Consider the following 19494-nt stretch of genomic DNA (forward strand, 5'->3'; position numbering starts at 1 on the left):
GTAAATCCAAACCTTAACCCAATCCTCAAGAATATCATCAATCTGGGACGTCCCTGGTGGTGCAGTGGTTAAGAATCCGCCTGCCAATGCAGGGGACACGGGTTCAATCCCAGGTTCAGGAAGATCCCACATGCCGCGGAACAACTAAGCCCGTGAGCCACAACTACTGAGCCCACGTGCTGCAACTACTGAAGCCTGCACACCTAGAGCCCACTCACCGCGACGAAGAGTAGCCCCCACTCTCCGCAACTACTGCTCTCCGCGCACAGCAACAAAGTCCAATGCAGCCAAAAATAAATTTGAAAAATTAAAATAAAAAAAAGAATATCATCAATCTGCAAGGACTTTGTTTTGGATTGGTTTTAATAAATATATCAATTTGGAGAAAGATAACATCCTGACCATACTGAGGCTTCTAATCCATAAACATGATGTAGCTAACTCGTACTAGTGCTTCTCTCTCCACATATATATGAATATATGTAGGTATATGTATACACACACCTCTGTATATATATACATATCTTCTCTTTTTTGCTGTTTCATAACTATTTTATTGTGATTTAAAAGCTTTGCCCAAAACAATATCTGATTTCCTCAGAGAAAATATTTAAGTTGAAATACCTCTGTATTAAAACTAGATTAGATGTCATGGACATCTAATAGTATTTTAAAAATAAAATACTGGGAGCAAGATGTGCCTTAGAATTAAATTTGTTTTTAAGTAGAATAATGCCTGCATGTTTATTGTTTTTATGAATGTGACATATTGTGTGATAGCTAGGCCTAGCAGCTCTCTCATGGTGAGTGATACTTATATAAGAGCAACCTAAAAAAAGAAAACTCTGTAGATCCTGGGGGAAAGAGGGACTCTTCTTGACTATTTTCTGCATGTCATAGATGGAAGAGCTGCTGCAGGGCCAGGCTGCTTTCACAGTGTGTGTGTCACTTGCAGAACGTCACACAGCTGAACTGTGTGTGCTCGCAGGAGGCAGAGGACAGCAGGTGTGTAAAGTGGCCATGCTGTGTAGAGGCAGGGCCAACCACACAGCCCTCTGGAGTCTCAGGGAAGAGCAAGCCATGCATAGCATTGTTGTCTGAATGTGAACTCTTAATAGATTATTAACATAAAGTATTTTCTTATAATCCTCAAGAATTTTTGGCCCATCTGGAACCTTTCATGAAGGTTAGTGGAGGGCTACCAAGGCAGCTAGATCTGAGAAGCCACAATCCTGGACAGCTGGGAAGCCCAGAGAAGAAAGTCTGACATTTGCTTCCACCTTGTCCTACAATGAATTTGCTGCTTTGAAAATGATGGCTGACTCTCTACAAAACAGAAACAGGCTCACAGACATAGGGAACAGACGTGTGGTTGCCAAAGGGGAGGGGGAATGGGGGAGGGATGGACTGGGAGTTTGGGGTTAGTAGATGCCAACTATTACATATAGAATGGATAAACAACAAGGTCCTACTGTACAGCACAGAGAACTATATTCAATATCTTGGGATAAACCATAATGGAAAAGAACATAAAAAAGAATGTATATACGTGTATAACTGAGTCACTTTGTTGTGCAGCAGAAATTAACACAACATTGTAAATCAACTATATTTCAATAAAAAAATAAGTTAAAAAAATAACTAAAATGGAAAGTGATGGTTGAGAGGCTCAGACATAGATTACACAGATTTAATATTTTGTATTCATCTATACAGAGGTCTTGCACATCTTTTGTTAAATTTGTTCCTATGTCGGTGCTGCTATTGTAAATGGAATTATTTTACATTTCATTTTCTAGTTGTTTGCTGCTAGAATGCAGAAATACAATTGATTATTGTGTGTAGACATTATAACTTATACCCTTGCTAAGGTCACTTATTACTTCTAGCAGATAATTTGTAGGTGACTTAGAATTTTCTGCAGGGACATCCATGTCATCTTCAAATAAAGAGTTTTGCTTCTTTCGTTCTAAAATGTATACATTTTGTTTCTTTTCTGCACTTGCTAGGATCTCCAATTCTGATGCTAATATAAGTACAAAGAGTGCATATCCTTCCCATGTTCTCAGTCCTAGAGAGTATTCTATACATGATTACTTAATAAGATGTTAGGTGTAGGTGTCTCATAAATGCCCTTTGTTAAACTGAGCATTTTCCTTTGTATTCCTAGTTTGCTGGAAGTTTTATCACAAATGAGTTTTGCCCAATGCTTTTTCTGCATTTATTGAGATAACTATAATTTTTCTCCTCTAATAAGTTAACATGGTATAGGAATGCAAGAGGGGCTTCCCTGGTGGCGCAGTGGTTGAGAGTCCGCCTGCCGATGCAGGGGACACGGGTTCGTGCCCTGGTCCGGGAAGATCCCACATGCCGCGGAGCGGCTGGGCCCGTGAGCCATGGCCGCTGAGCCTGCGCATCCGGAGCCTGTGCTCCGCAACAGGAGAGGCCACAACAGTGAGAGACCCGCGTACCGCAAAAAAAAAAAAAAAAAAAAAAAAAGGAATGCAAGAGATTTCTGTGCATTAATTTTGTATCCTGCTACTTTACCAAATTCATTGATTAGCTCCAGTAGTTTTCTGGTAGCATCTTTAGGATTCTCTATGTATAGTATCATGTCATCTGCAAACAGTGACTTCTTTTCCAATTTGGATTCCATTTCTTTCCTTTTCTTCTCTGATTGCCGTGGCTAAAACTTCCAAAACTATGTTGAATAACAGTGGTGAGAGTGGGCAACCTTGTCTTGTTCCTGATCTTAGAGGAAATGGTTTCAGTTTTTCACCATTGAGGATGATGTTGGCTCTGGGTTTGTCATATATGGCCTTTATTATGTTGAGGTAAGTTCCCTCTGTGCCCACTTTCTGGAGAGTTTTTATCATAAGTGGTTGTTGAATTTTGTCGAAAGCTTTTTCTGCGTCTGTTGAGATTATCATATGGTTTTTATCCTTCACTTTATTAATATGGTATATCACATTGATTGATTTGCATATATTGAAGAATCCTTGCATTCCTGGGATAAACCCCACTTTAAAGGATGTTCAACATCACTAATCATTAGAGAAATGCAAATCAAAACCACAATGAGGTATCACCTCTCACCAGTCAGAATGGCCATCATCAAAAATTCTACAAACAATCAATGCCAGAGAGGGTGTGGAGAAAAGGGAATCCCCTTGCACTGTTGGTGGGAAAGTAAATTGATACAGCCACTATGGAGAACAGTATGGAGGTTCCTTAAAAAGTGAGAGAGTAGCATTGACATATATACACTACCAAATGTAAAATAGATAGCTAGTGGGAAGCAGCTGCATAGCACAGGGACATCAGCTCCGTGCTTTGTGACCACCTAGAGGGGTGGGATAGGGAGGGTGGGAGGGAGGCACAAGAGGGAGGGGATATGGGGATATATGTATACATATAACTGATTCACTTTGTTACACAGCAGAAACTAACACAACACTGTAAAGCAATTATACTCCAATAAAGATGTAAAAAAAAAAGTTAAAATGGTAAACTATACTAATTGATTTTCAAGTATTGAAAGAATTTTGCAAATTCATGGAAAATTCAAAAAACCTAGAGTAACCAAAATAATTTTTAAGGGAAGAACAAATTGGAGTACTTACACAACCTATTTTCAAGACTTCTACAAAGCTACAGTAAACTTGATGGTGTGCTGTCAGCATAAGGATAGAAATTTAGGTCAATGGAATAGAATAGAGTCTAGAAATATAACAACACATTTAGTCAATTGGCTTTTCAACAAAGGTGCAAAGGTAATTCAATGGGGAAAGGATAGTCAATAAATGGCCCTGGATCCAAATAGAAAAACAGTGAACATCAACCCCTACATCACAATACACAACAATTAATTCAGAATGATTTACAGTGCTAAACATAGAATCTAAAACTATAAAACTTCTAGAAGAAAACAGGAGAAATCTTCATGACCTTGGGATACAGAAACATTTCTTAGAACACAAAAAGCACTAACCATAAAAGGGAAAAAAAGGTAAAATGGACTTAATCAAAATTTAAAACTTCCACTCTTCAAAAAAAAAATACCATTAAGAAACAAAAAGGCAAGTCACAGATTGGGAGAAAATATTCACAATATATATATCTGAAAAGTTCTTGTATCCAGAATATATATTAAAAACTCAATAATAACCAGATAAGCCAATTTTTAAAAATGGGCAAAAGACTTGAACAGACACTCCACCAGATAATATAATGGGAACAGCCTATTAACAAATTGTGACAGATCAACAAAATTTCTGTATGGAAATAAAAAGTGAACCTCAATCCCTTCTTCACACCATACACAAAAGTTAACTCAAAATGGATGACAGTCCTAAATATAAATGCTAAAATTATAAACTTTCTAAAAGAAAGCATAGGAGAAAATCTTTATAACCACTGGAATAAGCAGAAATTTCTTAGGCTGAACACAAAAGTACAACCACAAAAGAAAAACAATTGATAATGTGAACTGTATCACAATTTAAAATATCTGCTCTTCAAAAGGCAAGCCATAATATGGTAGAAAATATTTGTAATATAAATATCTAACAAGGGCTCTGCATCCAGAATACATAAAGATCTCCTGCAACTCAATAAAAAAAGACAAGACAATCTTTAAAAATGGGCAAAGATTTGAATAATCTCTTTTCAAAAGAAGAAATACAAGCACATGAAAAGATGTTCAATATCATCAGTCATCAGGGAAATACCAATTCAACTCTCAATGAGATAGCACTTTATGCCCACTAGGATGGCTGAAATTAAAAAAACTGACCATACCAAAGTTGGTAAGAATGTGGAGCAACTGCAATATTGTGGTGGGAATATAAAATGGTACAGCCATTTTGGAAAACGATTTGGCGTTTTCTTATAAAGTTAAATATTCATTTACCATATGACTTCCAAATTCCACACATGGAAGAAAAATAAAAGCATGCATTCACAAACAGACTTGTATGCAAATGTTTATAGCAGCTTTATTCATAATAGCCTCAAACCGGGAACAACCCAAAAGTCTATTAACAGATAAATAAACAACCTGAGACCTATTCATAGAATAGAATACTGCTCAGCAATTGTAAAAAATGATCTTCTTATGTTGTAACAAACCTAATCTCAAGATTTTGAGATTCAAAACATAAATCTCAAAAATATGAGGTTGTATGAAAGAAGCCAGGCACTGACTGATTCCATGTATTTGAAGTTCTAGACCAATGCTGTCCAATATAGTAGCCACTAGCCACATGTGGCTATTTAAGTGTAAGTAAAAAATTAATTTAAATTAAGTGGAATTAAAAATTCAGTTTCTCAGTTGCCACATTTCAAGTGCCACATTTCAACAGTCATATGTGATCAGTGGCAACTGTATAGGACAGCACAGATATAGAGAACATTTCCATCCTGCATAAAGTTCGGTAGGACAGTGCTGTCAGAAAACATGCAAAATTATGGTATTCAGGAGAATCAGATGAGTGGTCACTGGGGGTTGGTGGCAGGGTGGGAAGGAGTGGAAAGACTATAAAATGGCACAAAGGCACTTTCTGAGGGTGGTGGAAATGCTCTCTATCTTGATTGGGGTGGTAGCTACCCAGGTGTATACTCATTCAACAGTATACATTACCCCACATCGGCTTTTCAAGCGAACCACAGGGCTCATTTCATTCCCACTTCGACTCTCAGCCAGGCACTTCTGAGCACTGAACAACTTGCTCAACTGTACAATGTGATGCTGAGAGAGCACCAGGATAGTGGAAACATTCAGAGTTTGTCTCCATTTGACCTTGCTAAGGCTTAGTGTCTATATCTGTAAAAAGGGCGGGGGGCGGGGGGGGGGGGGGAGTAAAAGTTTCTCATGTAATACTCACAATAATCCTATGAAGTAGAAATCCCTCAAAAAATAGTACCTTTTACTCTTATCATTATAAAAACTTCTGCAGAGTTTTCATATATAACTTCCTGATGTAGGACCATGTCTGTTTTCCTGTAAATCACCTCTGAGACTATAATAATAGAGGCTCAATAAATATTTGCTCACTTACTGCTTTGTGTAGAATATTATTTGTACGTTAGCATGAGATGATTTTCCTTAACTCATCCAGTGCATGCAGCTAAATGATTCTTTAAGTTGTACAAGTTTACTGGGTGCTTAGCACATGTGCAAGGTAGTACATGACTTCACAGGAAGAGAAAGGCACAGCCAATGCCTACAGGGAAATCATTTGTTATTATAGAGCTACAAGGAAAAAACTTAGGATATGAGCTATTATCATGAAATACTGAATGGTACAGTCCAGCCAGTTAAAAAGTGGGGGGATCACTCAACAGTGTGTACTAATTGTGCACCAGATAAAAAATGAAGATACAGATGGCAGAATTCAGAATGAACTCAAGTCACAAGTGAAGAATTCCTAGAAAATGTCAGTCTTTAAAAGAGGACTCTGCCCTGGGAAGCGAGGCCAGGGAGAAAACGGAGGAGAGAGGGAGAAAGGAGTCTTGTCTTGGAGATGGGATGGAAAGTCATGGGTTGGCTGGCACATGGAGGCTACTGTGCCTTTGCTAAGCCTAACTGCAACAGAAGCAGTAGAACCATCCTGGACAATTCATTCTGGGGTTGGAAGTTCTCATACTAGGTCAAGGCAGCACATTTTTGGAAGCCGTGTAATGAAGAGGAAGAGGAAAGTGGGAAGGACCCGGAGCCACTTCCCTGAAGGCCTTGCTTTACCCAACTAATGCATCAAAAATATAATGGGCTTCCCCAAGCAGCCAACTGCCACCATTTAGCTGGGGTACCTAGAGCTCATGTTACAAGCAATTTTTAATTAACTGATAGTTAGGCAACATCAACACACCCATTCGCTAAATGTTTTTTTCAAACTGGTATTCTACAAGTCATTCCTCAATTAATGTAATTGTCTTTCCAAAGAATTAAAAATTCATGTGATGAAAACAAACTCACTCTGAATGAGATAAACATAATAGGACTCTTCTACTACCTAACACATTCTCATATTACAGCCTCTCAGTAAAACGATCCTGATTTAATCAAAATAAGATATGATTCAACTCCTACAAACTCTTTTCTTTGCGGCTGTGCTTCTTGCTCTCCCTCACTCCTGGGGTCCGTTGCATCTGATACCTAGCCTACATTTCATCATCACACTGAGTAAAACATTTTCCAGACGCAATAACTCTCCAGTTTCACAGACGTTCCCCCACAAAGCCCTAGCAGATGGAAAGCACTTTTTTTTTTTTTAAATGCTTGGCTTTTTATTTGTTTATTTATTTATTTATTTTTGGCTGTGTTGGGTCTTCATTTCTGTGCGAGGGCTTTCTCTAGTTGTGGCAAGCGGGGGCCACTCTTCATCACAGTGTGCGGGCCTCTCACTATCACGGCCTCTCTTGTTGCAGAGCACAGGCTCCAGACGCGCAGGCTCAGTAGTTGTGGCTCACAGGCCTGGTTGCTCCACGGCATGTGGGATCTTCCCAGACCAGGGCTCGAACCCGTGTCCCCTGCATTAGCAGGCAGATTCTCAACCACTGCGCCACCAGGGAAGCCCGGAAAGCACTTTTAAATCCACATACTTAATGCATAGGATAGCCATTTTCATTTTTATATTTGCATTATATTTAACACCAGCACCAATGAAGGTCTTCAGAGGTCCTCTGGTCAACAAACTTCACAATTATTCCTGTTCCTCATGGCTGCCCACCAATGACATCAAATTCTGGGTGGAAGTCCAAGCCAACAACTGACTCAAACAGTCGATATCATTCTAATGGCGCTTGTTTTCAGTAGAGTTAAAACTGCAAATAGAACACCTCATTAAAACTCAAAGTTCACTTTAGCTGTGCCTCTGATTTACCACTGAGAAGTCATCATCCAAAAGGGAGAAGCAATATCATTCATACTTTTTGCCTGATTGAAAAAAAGTGAAATGAACAAGTTTTCTGGGTTCTGCTGCTCTTGTTTTGTTGTTGTTTGTTTTTAATTTGTTTAATCTATAGGACAATACCTTGGCACTTTTGCTATTTTTCAGAGCAGTGTAACCCAAAGTACAGAGCTGTTTGCTGAGTCCACAATCCAAAGCAAGCAGGGCTGCTCTGACCTGCACTACCAGCCTTCCGGCCATTCCTGAGCCTCTGACAAGGGTGGAGGGGGAGTGGGGTGGGTATTCAGGGAGGCTGAGGGATGTGCAGGTGGAGGCAAGGAGCCCTGACATGGCCAATCGCAGTATCTGGATGGTGTGGGCTCCTCAGCAGATCAGCTGTGTCACATGACACAGGTAGTACTACACCTGGTAAGGTGTAGTTCATTTTTGTTATCATTATGTCATTATTTCAAGTATCAGTTGTGATTTTTATGATGAATGCCAGGGATAAGAAAACAAAGCAGGCTTTGGCAAGAATGTTGTACCACTTTCTACATTAATGAACAAATAACACGTTATATTTTTCCAATTATAAAAGTAATACACATTTACTGTAGAAAATTTGGAAAAAGTCTGATAAGTATAAAGTAGAAAAGGTAAGATCATTAAGTAAGTCCTAATTTTGTTATAACTTCTTTCCAGTTTTTCCTCCATGAACACAGATCTTTCATGGAACTGAAATTATACTGTTTATACCATTTTTATCCTGCTTCTCTTGTTTAATATTATATTGTCTAAAAGAATAACTTTGGGACATAATGAAATCTATATAAACATTAGCAATCTCTTTCCCAACAATCTAAATCTTATTATAAAAAGGAGAAGATCAGGAAAAATCACATTCTGTGCCTCCCTGAAATCATGCATCATCTCACCTGTTTGATATATTTGTAAACACTGCCCCATTCTTGGAGTACAACAACTTCCAAATTGCTCAATCTTTCTTCGAAGGGCTGGCCAACCAAAGGGTAGGATTCATCCATTCACTTATTCAACAAATATTTTCTGAACACCTACTGTGTGCCAGATGCTATGCTAGGCACTGAGTACAGATGGTCCATAAGATTACCAGGTCTAATTGAAATTTATTAAAGGGATATTTGCTAGGTTTAAGTGACATATTAAACTAGGCCAAATGGAGCCAGGTTTGAGGGTGATCTGATCAAAACTAGCCTTTCCAGTTCACCAATTTGACACCCACCTCAGCCAGGGTGGTCTAGCTCCTGTTCCCTGAACCTGCCTTTTTTTTTTTTTTAATTAATTTATTAATTTATTTATTTTTGGCTGCATTGGGTCTTCATTGCTGCGCACGGACTTTCTCTAGTTACAGCGAGTGGGGGCTACTCTTCATTGCGGTGCACGGGCTTCTCATTGTGGTGGCTTCTCTTGTCGCAGAGCATGGGCTCTAGGAGCACAAGTTTCATTAGTTGTGGCTGGCGGGCTCAGTAGTTGTGGCTCGCAGGCTCTAGAGCGCAGGCTCATAGTTGTGGCGCACGGGCTTAGTTGCTCCGTGGCATGTGGGATCTTCCCGGACCAGGGCTTGAACCCGTGTCCCCTGCATTGGCAGGAGGATTCTTAACCACTGCACCACCTGGGAAATCCCTGAACCTGCCTTTCACCTGACTTTCTGTGTCTTGCTCACCACTCCTGAGAACCCCTACCTTCCTTTCTGCAGAGCCACATTCTATTCAGGAAGCTTTTCTGAACAGTGACTACGAGCCTCACTCTCAAACTGTTGCTGCACCAACCATCCAGAACCATCCATTCTGTAGACAACCTTAACTGCCCTTGCTCCCTAGTGGGGTGGTGGTAGGTATCCGGGACAGGCACCAGAGCCTCATTTTCTTTATTATTTCCCTCAGCTATGTACTACATGCATCACTACTAATCACCTAACCATTCCTCTCAGGAACTTCTCCAAATGAATCCCATCTCTGAAAGGATCTTTCAGGAAAAACATTCTACCCTCTCAATTGCCGCAGGGTGTGTGTGTGTGTGTGTGTGTGTGTGTGTGTGTGTATCTCCTTAAGAAAACGTAACTACTTTACTTGGGTCACCTCACCACCCTTATGCCACATCAAGACCTGAGATCTTCCACACAAGGCACCAATCTGAGTGCCTTGTGTATAATCTTATTCAGTCTTCACGGCAACTGCGGTGAGGTACATGCTACGACCACAGTTTCCAGTTTAGAGAAAAGAAAACTGAAGTTTAGAGAGATTAAGCAACTTGCCCAGAGTTATTCAGTTAGCCACTGGTGAAGTATTCAAATCCACGCAGCTACTTCCCCATAGCAAGCTTTTTCTGCCCTGGAGAATATTCTTCCTCACGTGTTCTTCCCATGAGGCTGAAACCAGTAATTCTCACATTTTCATCAGCATCAGAATCACACAGGGGACTTGGTAAAAACACGCTTGCTTGGGTGCTGGTCAAGAGATTCTGGTTCAGGAAGGAGGGGGAGATCTGCATTTTAACAGGCACTCCCCCGCCAACCAAGTGATTCTGGAGCCAGCTGTCTTCAGACTACACTGAGAGATATGGTTTTAAACACTAGGAGAATAAACCCATCAGGGGAGAGGCTTTTGGAAAATGGCATTCGTTTTCTCATTACCCATGATCCATCAGGGCTTTTTAAAAAAATCTTTTTAACTAAAAATATTTAAAAAAAATTTTTATTTCGTATTAGAGTATAGTTGATTTACAATGTTGTAAATGCTATACAGGTGTACAGCAAAGTCAATCAGTTATACATATACATATATCTACTCTTTTTCAGATTCTTTTCCCATATAGGTTACTACAGAATATTGAGTAGAGTTCCCTGTGCTACACAGTGGGTCTTTGTTGATTATCTATTTTATATACAGCAGTGTGTATATATTAATCCCAAACTCCTAATTTATCCCTCCCCCCAACCTTTCCCCTTTGGTAACCATAAATTTGTTTTCTATGTCTGTGAGTCCATCAGGGCTTTTCAAAAAGTGGCAGGACTTATCGTTGAATAGGTACGGACTGTCACCTTGGAATGATGAAATAGTTCTGGAGATGGATGGTAGTGATGGCGGCACTACAATGTGGATATACTTAATGCCACTGAACTGCACACTTAAAAATGGTTAAAACGGTAAATCTCATGTTATATTTTACCACAATAAAAAAACGGCAGGATACCCAACTCTCAGCTGTCTTGTAGAAGGTGTCTCTGACACCCTTTCCTGCTGATGTGGAAAGAGGTGAGGTTTACTCCTGAGGGATGGATTCCTTGGGAAAGGGACAACTGAGAGTAAAAGGTGGAGAAAGTTGGCCCTCTGGTGGCCCCTCCCCAGCCTCGGGCTGGCTGTGACACTCAAAGTCCGGGAGACAGTTCCCAGCACTCTTAAGCACACCTCATCCCCTGCCCGCCCGCAGTCTGTCCCTGACATACTCATGAGTGTCCCTGGACAGAGTAAAGAGGGAAGAGAGGAGCTCAAGGGATGTTGGGGAAAGAGCCTGCTTCAGGGCTCCAGGGCCAGCTCCACCCTGGGACCCTCAGCATGTCACCGCACCTCCCTCGGGCGTCACCTGGCCTGTTCCTTCTCACCTTTCAGATTTCAGCTCAGATGTCATTTCCTCAGAAAGGCTTTGCCTGCCCTAAGGCAGCCCCTCCTCCCCTCCCACTCATCATTTTCTGTAATACTACCCTGCCTGATGTTTACCATCACTGGAAATTCTATTTACTACTTATTTGTACACTGGTTACTTGTTGGCATTGCCTGATTAGAACCAGAACTTCCTGACAGCTGGGAATGTGCTGGTTTTGTTCACTGCCATATTCTCTTGCTGGAGATATAATAGGAACTCAATGAATATTTGTAGAATAAATAGATTAATCAGGCTTATTTGTTTCACTGTGTATAATCTGTTCCTTCTACCTCCCAAGGTGATTTGTAGGAAAGGTCAAATGAGATCAGGTGTGCCAAGGTGCTTTAGAAGGAAAGACTCCACACAAGGTGGGGTTATCATGCATTGGGGTAGGAGGGAAGGCAGCTCATGAAGCCCTGAGCACCTCAAGGGGTCTCCTCCACGACCCTGCACAGTAGGTGCCCCCCCCTCTTCTCCACTCCTCCTAGACAGAGACTTGTCTGGAATCTAAAAATGATGATGCTCCACCCTGCAGACCATCCAAACACAATGCAACCCAATTATTTATTACAAGGCTAGGCCTCTCAGTGAGTTTTCTCACTAGTGGGGCTCAAATAACAAGACGCTACTTAGGAAGGCAGAGATATGCCAGGAGGGCAAACCTAGAAGAAGAACCACAAAGATGCTCCCTGACCTAAGTCAGTGGGGTTCAACAAGCCTGAACTGAGTGTCCAGCATATTCCAGATCCTGAGAGGTGACGGAGACTATCACAGTGGAGTGGGGGACACAGATACCGAATTGAAAACTCAAAGTCAATGAGGTGAATCTGGCATGGGGGGAGTCAGGGAAGGCTTTGTAGAGTGGCTGACACCTAAACTGAATATAAAGGACAGAGGAAAGAGGGATGGGTAAGAGTAGGCAGCCCAAGCTGAGGCACAGAATGGAGAGACCATGTGTCGTGTTTAGGGAGCTCCAAGTAGTAAATGCATTGGGTGTTTATTGCTGGAGTGTCTGGTGTGCCAGGGGACAAGTGGGGGCAAAGGGGCTGCGAGATGTACCTGGAAAGGTGGGTGGCGGCCACCCTCCCACAGGCAGCAGATCAAAGCTGTTTCAGACACATGCCCTCGGAGGCCTTGAAGAGATGAGCCTGCTCATTGGCCCAGTAGCCCAGAGGGCCGGTCTGGCTTGGCTGGGAGTAGAAAAAGGCGAAATGCAAAAAATCAACCAGACTTCGCTGTACTGCAAGCAGGGAGGGCTTGACTTGGGAGGGGCTAGGCTTGGAGAACTGGAGAGAGATTCCAAGTTAAATTTTTTCCCAGCCAGACTTGTCGCACCTGCTGGAGGACTTACGCTGCCTATGTCATGGATTCAGGGTTGCCTGTGGAGCCCTGCTCTCGGCTGTCTCGCACAGGGACAGTGCAGCTTCCTAACAGCCTGGCAGAGCTTCACAGCTGCTGTCAGGGCTAAACAGCGGGAAGAGGGGAAAGAATAACCAGTGTGACTCCCTGCATTTGATCTGAGCCAAAGTGGAATCTCCTCTGAGCCCTGAGTAAAGGCAGCAGAAAGGAAGAGAAGGAAAATTAGGGCCCTGGTATTTTGCATAAAATGTATATGGCCCAAATTTGCTCACAAGAAGTGATATGATTCAGAGAGAGCATCAAAGACAGGAAAACCAGAGAGAGAAGGGATGGGTGGGAGAGAGAGGGAGAGAGAATGGCTGTGTTGTGATAAAGCAGGTACAGGAAAGTGTTCCCCCTTCCTTTCCTTTCCCAGTGATCCTTACACTCAAGAAATCTCATGCATTCAAGAAAAAAAGGAAAAATGTACCAGTGTCTCACTGGGGGATATATTTACAGGGGCTCCCAGTGAGAATTAAAAACTTTGTATATTAATTTTGATGATATTTGTAAAAAGAAAAATGTTCTCAAACCCAACCCACCCCTCCCCAAATCAATCACTCCAACTTTGGCTTGGACCTGGGGACAGAGGTGAAAGTCCCCATCTCATTAGCATACACTCACCTTTTCCCTTTCTCCGCACTACTTCCAGCTCCTCCAGCTTAAGGCAGAGAGGATGCTGGCAAGGTTGAACACAACAAGTGGCGGAGCCTGAAACAAACTCCCTGCCATAAGGTCAACAGCATATTAGTAGTTGATCCCTTGGGGGATGGTGGGACTGGAGCACCAAGGGGCAATAGACTACACCTCAATCATCCATCCGTGTTTCTATATTACAAAACCGAGACAAAGAGCTCAGCCTCTCTCATCTACTTCTGCATCCCCACAACGAAATAAGGTCTCCTTCCTCTAAGCCACCACAGCATGTGGCAACCTTAAGAAGCAGCATTTTCTGCCTGTCCTCTTCCTTACATGCTTCTCCTTGCCCCTGGTAGCCTGCCAACTCCTGGCTTACTATTGCCAGTGTATCCCAGTTTCTGCTGGGCAGTCTCCTACACATTGCGAGCAGTAAATATCTGTAGAATGGACACATGCAAAAGTTGGAAACAAGATATAGTGCCTGCTAGAGAATGGACTTGAGGACACGGGGAGGGGGAAGGGTAAGCTGGGACAAAGTGAGAGTGGCATGGACATACACACACTACCAAATGTAAAACCAATAGCTAGTGGGAAGCAGCCGCATAGCACAGAGAGATCAGCTCGCTGCTTTGTGACCACCTAGAGGGGTGGGATAGGGAGGGAGGGAGACGCAAGAGGGAAGAGATATGGGGATATATGTATATGTATAGCTGATTCACTTTGTTATAAAGCAGAAACTAACACACCATTGTAAAGCAGTTATACTCCAATAAAGATGTTAAAAAAAAAAAAGATATAGTGCATCAATAAGGGAATGATTAAATAAAACATAGCACATTCATACCCAGGAAAACAGATCTTTTTGTGTTTGTTTTTATGACTTAGATACATTTACCTAGAAAGAGTTCCAGAGTATATTGTTTCATTTTTTAAGATAATTGAAGAACCAAACACGTTAGGAGATCACTTATATAATACAAAACAAAACCACACACACAAAACCAAAAGTATATCTTTATGTGTGTGTACAACTGTATAAATGCATAGAGAAACGTTTGTAAGAGCACCTGTCCAACTAGAGACGGTGATTACTTCTGAAAAAGAAAAAGGAGAACTGGAGATGAATTATGGGGGCTTTTACTTTATCGGGAGTGTTTACATTCTTTACAACCAAGAATGTATTCACGTATCGTGTAATTAAAAATAAATCAAGGGGCTTCCCTGGTGGCGCAGTGGTTGAGAGTCCGCCTGCCAATGCAGGGGACACGGGTTTGTGCCCCGGTCCAGGAAGATCCCACATGCCGCGGAGCGGCTGGGCCCATGAGCCATGGCTGCTGAGCCTGTGCGTCCAGAGCCTGTGCTCCGCAACGGGAGAGGCCACAACAGAGGCCTGCGTAAAGCAAAAAAGCAAAAAAAAAAAAAATCAAAAATATAATTTTTGAAAGTCTTAAATTATTACATGAGATTTTTCATCCTGTGAAAGTTTGTTTTAATCCATTAAAGAGCCTGTGGAAGGCAGCAGAACTAGCTCCCACTTGGGCAAGGGATTGTTTATCTTGCTTATCTCCAGTTAGAGCCAACAATGCTAATGATCTGAATAGCACTGGCCACTCCTTGGCCATCCCATCCCCTCCCACTCACGGCTTCAACTATCACCTCTATGTGGATGACTCCCAAATGCCTCTTTCCAGACACAGCCACTCCCACGAGCTACAGTCCTGACTTTCCAACTTCCTGTTGGATACAGCCAACACCCCATGTACAAAACCAGACTACTGTCCTCCCTTCTCTCCCTAATTCAATTCTTCTGCCTACCTTCTTCCTTCCTCTTAACTGGCACCTCCTTCTTCCCAGGAACTCAGAAAGGAAACTTCCCAGTTATCACTAGTCCTCTTAATCCACACACCCAGCTAGTTATCTGTCCTTTTCTGGTGATTTTTCTAAAAAATTTTTCCCAGCTGTTAGCCACTGACACCACCCCAGATCAGACCCTTTCCATCCATCACCTGGACTAGTGGAATCGCCTTCTAAATGGTCTCCTTATAAATTGGGAGACTGGGACTGATATATACACATTACTATATGTAAAATAGATAACTAATAAGGACCTACTGTACAGCACAGGGAACTCTACTCAATATTCTGTAATGACCTATATGGGAGATGAATCTAAAAAGAAAGTGGATATATGTATATGTATAACTGATTCACTTTACTGTACACCTGAAACTAACACAACATTGTAAATCAACTATAATAAAAATTTATAAATAAATGGTCTCCTTGCCCCTGACTGACTGCTTTGATCCTTCTGCTAGATGCCCAACTTCCCACTTGGTGAAGGCCCAACATTCCAGCCTGTTGAGGTCATTTTGAGCTTCCATTCCATCACCCTATTGTATTAGCTATTTTCCCAACTTTGAGTCATCTGCAAATTTGGGAAATAAGGCTTTTTGCCTTCATCCAAGTATCTGACAAAAATGTTCAACTGGGCTGAACCAAAGAAGCCTCTGGACTATAGATCTCTTTCCCAGGGAACCCAGAGCTTATCACTGGAGGAAAGAAAGTAACTTCAAAAAAAAATTAGTGTCAGACACTTTTCATATACCATCTCATTTATACCTTAAAATAATTCTGGGTAGTAAGTACTGTTATCTTAATTTAGAGGTATAAAACTGAAGTTGAGAATCATTAGGTAACTTGTTAAAAGCCTATAGCTATTAAGTGGCAGAGTTTTGATTTGTACCACAAGTTTGTGTTGGTTCCACAGCTCGTGGTTTTTCTACCACACAGTTGGAACTTTTCATGAATCCTTGCCTTCTAATAGATAGAGCACACACTTCTTAAACTGCATCGAGGGACTTTCACATTCTAGCTTCAAACCTACCTTTGTAACAGTAAAGACTATACCATTTGTCAAACACAGTAATGTTTTACATTCTTTACTTCATTTAATCTGTGTCAAACCTATGAGATAGGTACCATAATTATGTCCTTTTTACAGATTCAGAAGCTGATGCATAGATTAAAAATAGCTTAATCTGTAAATTAAAAATTAACTCAAAATAAAATTTTAAAAAATAGCTTCATTAAGGTTACCCAGAGAGTAAACAGCAAAGCTGGATTTCAAACTGGGGTCTGCCTGACTAGAGAGACACTTAGGAGGGAGAATGGACAGGAAGTTCAATTCATACAGTCAATGAACATGTATTTATGGAGCACTTGCGTCACAGGCTCAATATTGTGCTGAGGCTGGAGATCACAGAAACGAACTACGCCCCTGGCTTCATGGAGCGTATACTTTATTGGGAAAGACAGACACAGAAATAGAAGGTAGCAGAGTGAGGCGAATACTGGGAGGAAGAAGCTCAGAAGGGTTAGTCTCAGAGGGCTGAGGTTTCCGGGCTTGGTAAGTGAGTCTACAAAGGTTCTATTCACTGTGATGGGGAACACGGGAGAAACAGGTTTGGGAAAAGATTGAGTTTAATTTGAGACATGAGTTTTGAGGAGATGTCTCACAAGCAGCTGGATATGCAGGTCTGGAGCTCAGGAGTGAGGCATGGACCATGGAAAGATCTGGAATCATGGATGAAACAACTCATGGAGATGGATTTACTCTAAGGATCCACAATATGTACCCGGGACGAACAAGGAAAATGAAGACCTCAAAGGAGATGCTGCTCACCTGGCCGACTACTGCACTCCCATGAACAGCCTTCTGCGGATGGCTTCTCCTCTTCCCAAGCAGAACAACTTTCCATCCTTTCCATCAAGCCACACCCAGCTTCCTCCAAGCCCTCGCTCTGCTCCAGAAAACTCCAGCCCAGAGCTCCCTCTCCTAGACTCAAGCCATTTAACAGCTGGCCAGGGACTCAGCCATTTCTTGGTAAGGATATTGAAAATTTCAGGTATTTGTGCCCTGTCTCCCTGATTGGACTGAAAGCTCTCTGATGGCAAATCCTGGGTATAACATTAAGAAGGCAGTCAACATCCTCTTTACAGAACCAACCAATAGTACTCAGTTTCCAAAAGCGTAATGAAGCAATAGCAAAGCATTTATGTGGGCTAGTTACTCCAGATGAACCTAAATGCCTTCCTCAATACAACAGCAAGCACGTCCTGGGCACTCTCCCAAGCTTACCCCTGAGCCTCTGCACTGAACAGAGCTGGTCAAGGTGAGCATTCCCTGCCTCTCCTTGTGCCTTCTAATCTATTCCTATTCCCAAGAGCCCTTGCTTCCAGAATTCTTCAAGTTGAAAAGAAATTTCTTCATGACAGAAGAAACGAGGATGAAAATGTTTTACTTCAGAAAACACCAAGTAGCAGCAATAGAAGCCTCTTTCCCATGAGTCAAGTCACAGAGTTTTAACCAAGATCCTTTAACAAAATATTGTCTAATTTTACAATTTATAAATGATTCCTCATTTGTGATGTTTTATACTATCCTTCTATAAATAAGCAAATGTCTGAAATACTGAGAAAGGGAGACAGTAACATCTTGTTTCACAAATTACAGAGATTGTCAGATTCTCACTTGCATCATCACCTGGCTCAGGTAAGCTCAGGAGGGCAGTAGCCATGGGGATCTTGCTCACCAGTGTCCCCCATCAGCTGGCATAGTGCCTGACTCATGGGAGTGACTCAGAAGGACTGCTGAATGTATGAATGTTGAATGGATGAGACAGAAAAAACAAGGAGACAGGGAATGAGGGGCGACACGGAAGCAGCAAGAGTACAAAGAAAGCTGAGGCAAAGAAACAACCAGCCACCTCCTTACATCTTAGGCTCAGATTCTCCGCAACTTCTCCACAAAGACACCCACACAGTAGCTAAATCTTTGGGTCAGTTTCTCAGTCCTATAGCTGTCAAATGCACACTTACAGTACTGGTCATTTAATATTTTTAAGTTTTGTAACCGCTTTCTCTCTTCCTTTCTATATGCCTTAGGAACACTTGTGTTTTTTTTAACCTTTCACCTAAACTAAGACTTGACATTGAATTTGACTCCTACTAGACTCTAAGCTTGTCTTTCAGGTTTGCTGCTTTGTTACTTAACATCCCATATCAGTCCAGAAAAGGAGACAAAAGTCCACATTCAGTGTCTGGAATTGTAAGGAACAGTGCCTAACCCTCTAACGGTAGTTCCAATTCTGCCTATCTTATGAGGATTGCAAAGAAACAAGAGTGTCCCAGTTAATAAATACATACATACATACATACATACACACACACATAAATAAATAAAGGCACTACATTTTCACTTCACAGGAAGAGCCCCAAGTAACCAATCTACGCTTACTCTCTCCCCTCTCCCCTCTGCACTTCATCTCCCTTACTCTCTTTACTCTACAGTTTGCACTTCTCTCCCTTACTCTCTCCCCCTCTACCGTCTGCACTTCGTCTCCCATACTCTCTCCACTCTACAGTTTGCACTTGTCTCCCTTACTCTCTCCCCCTCTACCGTCTGCACTTCGTCTCCCATACTCTCTCCACTCTACAGTTTGCACTTGTCTCCCTTACTCTCTCTCCCTCTACCGTCTGCACTTCTTCTCCCTTACTCTCTCCCCCTCTATCATCTGCACTTCATCTCCTATACTCTCTCCACTCTACAGTTTGCACTTCGTCTCCCTTACTCTCTCCACTCTACAGTTTGCACTTCGTCTCCCTTACTCTCTCCACTCTACAGTTTGCACTTCGTCTCCCTTACTCTCTCCACTCTACAGTTTGCACTTTGTCTCCCTTGCTCTCTCCACTCTACAGTTTGCACTTCGTCTCCCTTACTCTCTCCACTCTACAGTTTGCACTTCGTCTCCCTTACTCTCCCCACTCTACAGTTCGCACTTCGTCTCCCTTACTCTATTCCCCAGGAACAGTATCTCCAGCTCCT

At 41.9% G+C, this 19494-nt stretch overlaps 1 protein-coding gene across 7 annotated transcripts in view; it reads right to left on the bottom strand.

Moving 5' to 3' along the window:
* PLCE1 (phospholipase C epsilon 1) overlaps positions 1-19494 on the bottom strand; it is a 317272-nt gene that overhangs the window by 284743 nt on the left and 13035 nt on the right. Inside the window, exon 2 of one of the 7 annotated variants that reach the window (XM_079900334.1) lies at positions 12630-12760. The exons of the other annotated variants lie outside the window; for them this stretch is intronic. The gene's annotated coding sequence lies outside the window, so the exon portion shown is untranslated. The remainder of the gene's footprint in view (positions 1-12629; positions 12761-19494) is intronic. 7 annotated transcript variants of the gene reach the window in all.

Source organism: Stenella coeruleoalba (assembly GCF_951394435.1).
Source record: "Stenella coeruleoalba genome assembly, chromosome: 16".
Taxonomy (NCBI): domain Eukaryota; kingdom Metazoa; phylum Chordata; class Mammalia; order Artiodactyla; family Delphinidae; genus Stenella; species Stenella coeruleoalba.